We start from the raw sequence: 11839 nt of genomic DNA on the forward strand, positions 1-11839 counted from the left end.
TAATCTAATGATATTGAAAGACGTATGCAAAGTAAGAGTAGGTAGAATAACCTCTTCTATACTTTTAGTATAGTAGAAGGACTAATCTGTTATTCTTTTTTGTTTCATCGACCCAAACATGGCAATATTAGCACTGATAGTACGTAAATGTAAATCCATATATATATATATATATAGCGAAAAGCGTATATATATAGCGAAAAAAGTGATAGGAGATAAAATTATTTCCCGTGAACCCAAAATGATGTTGTTATGAGGTTAAAAAATTAAAAATTAAAAATGATAAAGACAAATATAACCCAGCAATAAATTAGAATTACAAATATAGTTTTTTCTCACCCTAAAATGACGTCATTTTGATTTCACTGGATATAAGTTCATAATTATTTTATACCGGTGTAAGTTACACTCTCAATCTTGATCGTTGATCCTTTTTATATCTAACAATTCTGATTTATTAGATATTTGAACCATTAGATGCAAGTAATACAACAATCAAAATTTAGTGTAAGACTTCTTATTCTTACACTAGTGTAAGAATATCCTGCCCCATATATATGAGTTTATTATTTCTCATGTTATATGAGATAAATTTATCTCCTACACACACATAAAAATGTCAGGGGTCCATATTTTCTCTTTCTCTCTTTTCTAGTCACATAGGCCTCACTCACTTTTATGTGTGTGTAGGAGATAAAATTTATCTCTTATAACATGTGTGTGTGTGTGTCTATATATATATATATATATATATATATATATATATATATATAGGGTAGGTTATTCTACCTACCCTTATTTTGCCTATCCTTTTAATACCGTTTGATTACAATTTCATCCAACGGTATATATTTGTGATATAAAAAAAAAATCTTTTTCCCCCTTTCTTTTCCTCACTTCCTCCCACACCCTTTCTCTCTCCTCCCTTCTCTCTTCCTCTGCCAACCATTGACCGTTGGATGAGATTGTAATCGAAACGTATTAAAAAGAGTAGGCAAAGGTAGGCAAAATAAGAGTAGAAAAAATAACCTATCCATATATATATATATATATATATATTGGGAGAGGTTATATTGACAAACTTTTTTTGTTACAAACTACACTAAGTATGACTAGTCAGACTTCAATCAAGAGTGTCTGACTAGTCATACTTAGTGTAGTTTGTAAAAAAAAAAACTTTTCAATATATATATATATCAGAAAAATATTTATGCAGATAAGTTATCTGCATTACGCCCAAAATGACATCATTTTGAGATTGAAATATTAAAAAAAATAATTATAAAGTTTATAATAACCCTGAAATAAGTTAAAATTACAAAAACAACATGATTTGTGCCTCAAAATGACATCGTATTGAGCTTACTGCAGATAACTTATCTACAGTAACTGCAGAAAAAGCGAACCTTATATATATATATATATATATATATATATATATATAAGACTAACCCCTCTCCCTTTTTTTATTCTTATTCTATTTTTATATTATAGTTTATTTCATATTTATTTCTCTTTTTTTTTTTAGATATGTATATTTTTCATATTTTTTTTGAAGCAATTCCATTTTTTCTATTTTACAAACTATCCAAATAGAATAGAAAATATATTCATACAACATCGAGTTAATTTTAATTTATATATATATATATATATGAAAAAAATATTTCTACAGTCACTCTAGATAAGGTTATCTACAGCTACCCGAAAGATTACATAATTTTGATTAATGAAGGTTGTTTCTGTAATTTTAGGTGAATTAATGGAGAGTGTTTCAATAAAATGTATATGATAAAAAAAATAAATGAAATTACAGAAACACCCTTCATTAATTCACCTAAAGTTACAGAAACACTCTTCATTAATCAAAACGACATAGTTTTTGGGATAACTGTAGATAACCTTATCTGTGGTGATGCGTAGATAACCTTATCTAAAGTGGCTGTAGAAATGTTTACTCCATATATATATATATATATATATATATATATATATATATATATATATATATATGGGTTTAACAGATGTAAAGTGACTGCACCTAAGGATTGGTGCAGTCATATAAAACTACGGCATTTTATAATATAAAAGCATTAAATATGGAGAATAATAACCATACAAAAGGTGAAAGTTAATATAAAACATTAAATATGGGGAATCATTACCGTACAAAATTGGAAATAAATATAATATTTTTATTTTCTACAATTAATTTTAAATGCGAACTTTCTTTATCCCACACAAAATGACGTAGTTTTTAGGTGACTGCTCCAATACTTATATACAGTCACATTACAAAATGACGTAGTTAATATAAAAGATCAAACGGTACTCATTGGGTCAAGACAGTTTCTTTTAACTCAAACGAGTTTGCTAAATAATCAAGGAAGTAAGTTACGTTCTTTTACTATTTACGTTTGAACTTTAGGCAAATATATATTGAAAAAATTTATTTATTTATTTTTCAAATGAAAATTATTTGCCTTACAATCAATAAATTGAAATAGAAACTATTCTCATAAGATCGTTCAAAGAAAAATTTAATTGCAATAGTAAAAAATGATTTAAAAACATTTTTATCAGAAAAAATACATGTCTTTACATAATGATACAAACGTGAGTTTGTATGCTGTAACTACCAACAACTTTTTTATTAACTGAATGCCCTTCAACAATACCACAGTATTCCTTTTATAGAACTTTACAAATGCCACGTTGGCATCAACCTCATTCTCACTAAATTCTCCTATCAATTAACTAACAGTAACCATGCAACAGACATTGGGCTCTATTGGTCTTGGCTTTACAAGACATAGTCCTTGACCCAACTTGGCCCACCTCTCATCCTAACTCCTTTACCTGCTACCGTATCAACTGCCCTCTCTTCGACTGTGACCTTGTCCTCAAGGTGCAACTGTGGATAAGCTTGACTCAACAACTCAGCATCCTCCCATGAAGCATCTTCAGGGACTGTGGCTGACCATTGAACCAAATGTTGCTGCTTCTTCCTACCATTAAAAGGCATTTCACGCGAATCCAAAATGGCAATGGGATGTTGAACCGGTTTGTTATGCAAAATCTCAGCTGGTAGAGGTTCACAACGTGCATCATTGCCATAAAACTGTTTCAACACTGAAATGTGAAACACTGGATGAATCAAACTCTCAGCTGGAAGAGTCAATTTATAAGCGACTGGACTGATGACTTGCTCAACAACATAAGGACCAAAGTAACGCTTAGCAAGTTTGTGATTTTTTCTTCGGGCCACTGACAACTGTCTATAAGGTTGTAATTTAATCAACACCTTATCACCTACCGTGAAGGTGCGTTCCTGCCTATGCTTGTCAGCTTGATGCTTCATTCTCTCTTGAGCTCTTCTCAAGTTCAACTTCAAATAATCCCACACTTCTTCCCTCTGTTGAAGCATAGTGTCCACTGCCTCCAATTGAACTGCACCCTTCTGATAAGGAGGAATCAAAACCGGAAATTTCCCAAACACAGCCTGGTAAGGCGACATGTTAAGAGCAGAATGCACAGATGTGTTATAATGCAATTCCGCCCAACACAACATATGAATGCAGCGAGAATTTTGTTCAGAACAAAAAACTCTCAGGTATTGTTCCAAGTAGCGATTTGTGACCTCCGATTGGCCATCGGTTTGTGGATGATAAGCTGAAGTTGCAAGTAATTTAGTGCCACTCAACTGAAACAAATGACGTCAAAACTTGCTTATAAAAACAGTATCTCGATCAGACAGCAGGGTACGAGGGAAACCATGATGTTTCACAACTAGTTCACAAAATAATTGTGCTACTGTTGCAGCTGTATAAGAAGAAGGCAGAGGTCCAAAATGAGCATATTTAGACAATCTATCAACGACCACTAGGATTGTAGTGAATCCATTTGACCGAGGAAGAGCTGTAATGAAATCCAATGTGAGATCATCAAAAATGGCATTAGGAATAGGCAAAGGTTGCAGCAATCTCAAGGGCATTTGAGTGGATGATTTAACATGTTGACAAACTGTACAATCACGAATGAATTTCTGAACATCAGTGCGCATGTTTTTCCAAGTAAAGGAAGTTGACAAACGCAAATAGGTACGGTGGATTCTAGCATGGCCACCAATGGGTGTGCAGTGAGCCTCTTGTAACAACAATTCCTTAAGAGAAGAGTTGGAAACCAACCAACATTTATTATTGTAAAAAATCATGCCACATCGAGTGGAAAATTTAGGATCAGTATGTGTACCATCCTCCAATGCTCTATGAATGTCCAGAAGCTCTGGATCACGCTTGTTTTCTTCTCTAATCTGCTCCCAAATCTCCAAAGTTGGTTCTGATCTCAAAGTAAGGACATGAGACTTAACCTCATCAGGAAATTGCCTAGATAAAGCATATGCAACAATGTTAGAAGCTCCTGTCTTATATTCAATGGTAAACTGATACCCCATTAACTTGTAGAGATATTTTTGTTGCTCCTCTGTATGGGCCTGTTGATGGAGAAATTTTCTAAGGCTCTGATGATCAGTTTTAATAACAAAATGGGAACCAAGGAGATAATGGCGCCACTTCTTGATGGCTTCAATTAAAGGATACAGTTCGCGAACATAAGCTTAGGATGCTTCCATACGTGGACCAAACTTTTTACTAAAATAAGATATCGGTTTCCCATGTTGCAATAAGACAGCACCAGCTGCAAGATTAGAAGCATCCGATTCTATTACAAAAGGGCATGTAAAATCAGGTAGCTGTAAAATGGGAGTAGAGGACATGGCCAACTTCAATGTAGTAAAAGCCAAATCTGTCTCCTTGGTCCAAATGATCTTATCCTGCTTTAGCAATTCGGTCAAAGGATGAGCTAGGGAAGCATAGCTCCTTACAAACCTCCTATAGTAACCGGTTAAGCAAAGGAAGGCTCTCAATTTCTTAATAGATTTAGGGACTGGCCAATCAACCATGGCAGCAATTTTTGTAACATCAACCTTGACCCCAGTAGATGTAACTACATGTCCCAAGTAGGCTATCTCTCCCACTCCAAACTCACATTTACTAAATTTGACAAAAAATGAATTTTGCAGCAAACAGTGTAAAGCCTTTTGCAAATGATCAGCATGTTGCTCCAAAGAGACACTATAGATCAACACATCATAAAAAAAAAACTACAATAAACTTTCTTAAAAATGGTCAAAAAGTACCATTCATGGCAGCCTGGAAAGTGGCAGGTGCATTAGTAAGGCCAAAAGGCATGACTTTAAACTCATAGTGGCCTTCATGAGTTCTAAAAGTTGTCTTGTGTATGTCCTCAGGTTTCATGCATATTTGATGGTAGCCTGATCGCAAATCCAGCTTAGTATTAGCCTCAAAATGTTCATCCAAAAGTTCATCTATTGTGGGAATAGGAAAAGCATCTTTAATGGTTATGGCATTCAAAGCCCTATAGTCCACACACATACGCCAAGATTGATCCTTCTTCCTGACCAATAACACAGGAGAGGAAGATGCACTATGGCTATGTTGGATCCAACCATTAGACATTAAATCAGCAACCTGTTTCTCAATTTCTTCCTTATGATGATGGGGGTATCGATAAGGCTTAACCCTAACAGCAGTAGCATTGTCCAACAATAGGATAGCATGTGAACTGTCACGAAATAGAGGCAGCACCGTAGGAGTATCAAAAACATGCTGACAAGTAACCAAAATGTGCCATAAAGGTGAAGGAATTTTATTTTTGACAGCTAACAATTCAGCAGATACCTCACCAGTAAGAGTACTGTCCTGACCTTCCAAAAAATGACATTGAGTGTCTGTTACCAAATCCAATTGCTGCAACTGATGTGTCCCTCCTTGTAAATTTATGTGCTTTCCTTGCCAAGTGAATTCCATCATACGGTCTCTGTAATTATGAGTGACCCTACCCAAAGTTACCAACCACTGCATTCCCAAAACAACACTGAGATCACAAAGCTCTACCACAAACAAATCAGTGACAAAACAGTGGCCTTGAATACACAATTGTACTTTAGGACATTTATGGTCACACTTTAAAAACTCTCCATTACGCATAAAAAATCTCATTTTGGGAGATTTTACCATTGGTAATTGAAGTTGTACAGCCAATTCCTGCCGTATAAAACTATGAGAACTACCAGAATCAATCAAAACTAATACCTCTTGCGTGTTGACAGTGGCTAACAAAACCAAAGATCTCACATCTGCATTACCCGATAATGAGTGTAAAGCAGCATCCAACTTAGACCCAGAATTATCATTCTTGCACGAAAGGATCTTCTCTTCAGATTCCCCTTCTGGTTCATCCTCATCCACAATCATGAACAACAACTTAGATTGACAACGATGTTTATTGGTCCATTTTCATCACATGTATAACATAAACCCAATTCCCTTCGTTTCCTCAAATGCTCAATAGATAACTTTTTAATTGGTAAAGATTCAATAGCAGCTGCAGAAGGAACAGGAGTATTGGACACCAAAGGTGTTGTCGAAGACCCTACCTTATCAGAATGATTAGGCTTTGGAAATAATTTCTTTGGTGGAGTTGTGAGAGATGATCTCAACTCTCCATGGTGGCTGTCATAAGCTATAGCCAGTTGCATCGCCTGGTGCAAAGTAGTAGGTCTTCGTAATTGAAGAGCTCCTTGAAGATCTGGTTGTAATCCAGCAATGAAAAATGTCATGAGCAAATCATCACTGACATTATGAACTGATTCATCAATCGCTGGAACTCAGCCATATACTCTGCTAACGAACCCTGCTGCATCAATTTGGCGAGAACTCCGCGAGTATCTTTGTAAGTTGAAGGACCAAAACGTTCCCGAATCGCTTGCACAAACGTCACCCAAGAAGTGATTGTTCCACTTGTAGACATCCACTGAAACCAATCAGCAGCAATACCTTCCATGCGCAACCCAACCAAATCCACCTTGAAAGATTCAAGAACTTGTTGAATTTTGAAAAACAATTCAGTCTTGAAATTCCAGATGTTTGGTTCCTTGCCATCAAATTTCGGTATCTCAGGTTTTACGAACTTCAAAACTGCTCTAGGATCATCATGAGACGCACCTGAATTCTCACCTACACGAGAATGAGGAGCGCTACGCACTGATGTAGCTTCAGAAGATTTCGACCCATGCAACAACTCGCGAAAAGTCGATTGAACTTCTTGAAAGCGAGATTCCATAGTAATCAACAACTGCTCGACACGTTGATTATTTTGCTCGCGATACTGCAAAAATTCATCTGCAAGCTCTCGCATCTTCATTTCGGGAAGATGAACGGAGTCCACAACAACGAGAAAGCACCAAATGATACAAACGTGAGTTTGCATGCTGTAACTACCAACAACTTTTTTATTAACTAAATGCCCTTCAACAATACCACAGTATTCCTTTTACAGAACTTTACAAATGCCACGTTGGCATCAACCTCATTCTCACTAAATTCTCCTATCAATTAACTAACAGTAACCATACAACAGACATTGGGCTCTATTGGTCTTGGCTTTACAAGACATAGTCCTTGACCCAACTTGGCCCACCTCTCATCCTAACTCCTTTACCTGTTATCGTATCACATAAATTCTGTTTAAAAACAATAAACGTCATAACAATAGTATTAAAATTTGCACACATTTAAGGCAAAGTAGCTACAGCTAGCCCAAAAACGAGAGAAAAGTTAATTTCACTATTATGCATACCACAATGATAACTTATAATAATGTAAGTCTTACATTTACCTACATTTATTATTATGGGAAAAATGTTTATCATTTTAAAGGATACAAAGTTATATCATTTTAAATAAGAGAAAGAGATAAATAAAGGGGTGGAGAGAATGGACAAAAAAAAATAAAGATATGAGTCCCACCTCTTTGTGAGAGTGAAATGACGCAAGTTGTGTTTGTAACGCCCCATCTGCAGCCGGTTAATTAATATTCATATGATAGTAAGCGCAGCATACTCAGCTTAATTAACGCGGAAGCTAACTAAATAAATTTTCTCTTTTTTCCTTATGTATTGCAAAATTTTTCATTTCTATGGCCAAAGTAAAACGGACAACATTTCGTCTGTATTTTGGATCACTGAGAATAATTCTCACCATGATAATTTCAACCTGATTGACGGTTTAATATAATTTAGGCATACCACAACATAGATAAAACATATTGCCCAGCCATCCATGGCCTAGGCTATCTCACAACCATACTGTCTTAAAATAATGTCCATTATGTTACTTATATAATTACATCAACTAAACCAAAGAGATGCAATTAAATAAGTAACATAGACCTGAGCATGCATCAATAACAACATATACAGACAATCGACATGGCATAAACACTCCATATGCTCTCCAAAAAAATAACATGGTATATATACATATCCAAAATAAAACCATGTCAAATACATATCAGCATAACAAGCTAATCCTGACTATCAGGTCATGTAATAACTCTCGTCTGGCCCCTTACCACGCGATGCCTCAACACCATCAGCTCCTGTACCTGAAATGGTGATCCCCATAACTCGGTATGAGTTAATATAATTACCTCAGTAAGCTAGGAACCCTTGGAGGGCTCCTCCACCCCTAAGCTCACTTCTGGTATAAACACAGTATAAAAACTCATGCATGCATCAGAATATGTATGACAATACAGTGTGCAATAATGTAATTCTACTGGCCAGAGAATATAACAAGTATGCATTGCGCAAGGAAATACCGTCTTGCAACATACCGTATGAGGAAACACTGTCTCATACTATGCATAAGGAAACACCATCTTAGGTCTCACACAAGGAAACACTGTCTTGTGTGGCACACAAACATACATACATATACATGCAACATAAAATAAATCATTTTCAACATACCATATCAAACTACCACCTTCCCTTGGAGTTTGGTGGAATAAACGGGGGATTAGCCCCAAGGACCGAAAGCTTACCTGTCAAGCACTGTTCTCCAATACACTCCTTGTATCCAAGAGGTCACAACCACAATATCTCACAATATCACAGCCTATTCCAAATACGTGAAGACAATCAGTACATATATATTAGTCTACCCATTTTAATTTTCAAGACTACACATAAAGACACCTACACTTGATTTTGAGATCAATTTATCAAAGTGTCCTAAATGGCGATTTCATAATTTTTTCTTTTACCGGAACCAATCCCAAGCATATTTAACAAAGAGTCTCACCTGCAAATTACCCTCCAACTACTCATACCATTTATTATCTCAATATTGATCACTTACCCTCTTTTAAAATTTAGAGAAAAATAGGTTTCTCAATCTAATGGTGCATCAAATGGATCCTCCTAAATTATTGGGTCTCCTTGCTCAATCTTATCCCATAAACATTAAAGAAATAACAAGACAACACATCAATATTTCCTCAAAAATTCCCATTTTTGGGTTACTATTCACATGAAAACTTAACATCCATAAAGTATATAAAAACTTGATTGGAGTAGACATTTCTTACCACAATTGATACTAGGATGAGGGGAGGAGAGTTTTCCAAGCTTCTTATGGTTGAAACACTCCAAAATCACTCAAATTCTTGAAAACTCAAAATGATAGAGGGGTAGTATCTCACTCCACACAGATCCCCACTTGAAATTGATGGTTTGGCTTTGAAGAGGATAGGATTTGACATACTTTTGGTTTTGGAACCAAGTGGGGAGGTCTCTAGCTCTTTCTATGAATTTTTGAAGATTTTTCCCAAAAACCCATTTTCTTTGTTTTCTCCTCTGGGTCGACGTTTATGCGAAGCTTTAGGAACTTAAGTGAGCTCATTAACCAAGTGGATATAAGTTTATCTATCCCGCTCACGTAACTCTCATTCTAACTTTACATATTGGTTCACAATATTTTTATGGCAATATTTACTATTTTACTTTTCACTTTAGGGTAACTTTATTTACCTGCATTTTTACCCCTTAAATGTCATTTTAACTCATTTTTCACCAAATGTGACTTTATTTTTTTTCTTCTACTTTCCTTACAATTATTCTTTAATATTATGAGTAAAATCATTAATTCATAATTAAATTCACAACTATATGTGAGGGTTATTATAGTATCATTTAAAAGGACAAACACTTTTCTCAACTATTAAACATTGATTCCAAAAAGAGAAAAGTTAATTTTACTATTTTATATATATATATATATATATATATATATATTTATATATAAATATAAAAGAATGATCAACTTAAAGTCCGGCACAGTTGATAGATAGCTGAGTTTTTTAAGCATATTGATAGGCGTTTGATCTCAGACCGTGTATATAAAAAAGGCTTTGTTAGGAGAAGTTGTACTCACAATCATATGATCTCTCCGACTCGAGGGAATTAGTCCTTAGCTTTCGGACGGGGAATACCTCCAAATAAAACCCTTAGAACCGAGTCTTCCACTCATTCCAGAATGATCTAAATTATATGAGCTCGTGCACTAGTTGCATGAGCTACATGAATGTGACCCGTCAAGAAATAGTCCACAACAATATTATAAAACTGTTTTAATTATCGCTTGCAATGGTTGGATCGTGTTGTCAATGATTAGTCTTATAGCCCTTGTATACAGTAGTTGTGGATACTTCGGCATTGAGTTAAGAGTTTAATCATGAAATATTATTCATCAGCTGGCTTACTCATTTTATATTCACTCAATATAATTTTTTTTCTTCTTTTAATACTAATAGTTCAATTTGCAGCTTATTGGATTAAATTTAGGGAGATGTATTGGATTAGGATTTTAAAAGATTTTTTTGAGATAAAAAATCTTACAAATTTTGAAAGAAATTTTAGAATATTAGAGGGACTTTAAAGACTTTTTAAAAAGACTTTTTTACAAATAAGATTGGATCTCAAAGGATTTTAATACAATTTATAAGATTTGAAAGGATAATATAAATTTATAAGATTTTAAAAGACCGAATGAATTTTTAATAAAGATTCAAAATTACAAGTGTCAATAAAAAAAATAACAAAGAAATTCAATGAAATTAATAAAAAAAAGTAAAACCTAATATAGTTTTCTCAATCAGTAAAATATAATATAATTTTTAACAAGCATTCAAAATTACTAAGCTACAACTCTTCATATATCTAAAGTTATACTAGTCCTCCACGCATTAACATTTTCTCGTTCATGCTCTTGGGTTTGACTAATGTGTTGAAAATTATCTTTTTCATTTGGTATCAAAGCTATGCATATATGATTATAAAATCTAATTTTTTAATTATTAAAACAATTCTAAATTTGCATATAGAACCTAAAGTTAATGATAAATGTTTGTTTGGAATTTTTTGCAATTGATCTTGAAAACCTTGGGATTTTTGTTTTATGTGATGAGAGTTTTCTACCATATATCATATGCATAAGAAAATTTCAAATCTGAATTTTTGGATTTTATCATAAGAAAGTTTAGAAAATTTCTCAAATTTTTTCAATCGATATATTGAAACCTTAAATTGTTTTGGGGCTTTTGAAAAATTATTTTTTAGTTATCTATTGACACAAAAATTGTTTGAAATCCTTTCATAGAGTGAAAAAATTTCGTTCATGAATGTATTGTTACGAAATATAGGGTTCACATTATGAAAGTTTCAACCTTTCTTTAAATTAATATTATTTCATTGATGTAAAACGAAAATTGGATAGAGGGTTTTAGTTCCGTGTTATTTTTTCACTATTTATATTGTTTTTATTACAAAAACAACATCTTTTGTGCCAAGAAAAACTGCGACCGACAACTTGAAAAATAACTTTTTAAACTTCCAAAATTTCTCAGAAAATATCTC

Source organism: Gastrolobium bilobum, unplaced genomic scaffold (assembly GCF_033153095.1).
Source record: "Gastrolobium bilobum isolate Gb01-03AN ecotype WA unplaced genomic scaffold, APGP_CSIRO_Gbil_v1 utg460, whole genome shotgun sequence".
Lineage (NCBI taxonomy): Eukaryota > Viridiplantae > Streptophyta > Magnoliopsida > Fabales > Fabaceae > Gastrolobium > Gastrolobium bilobum.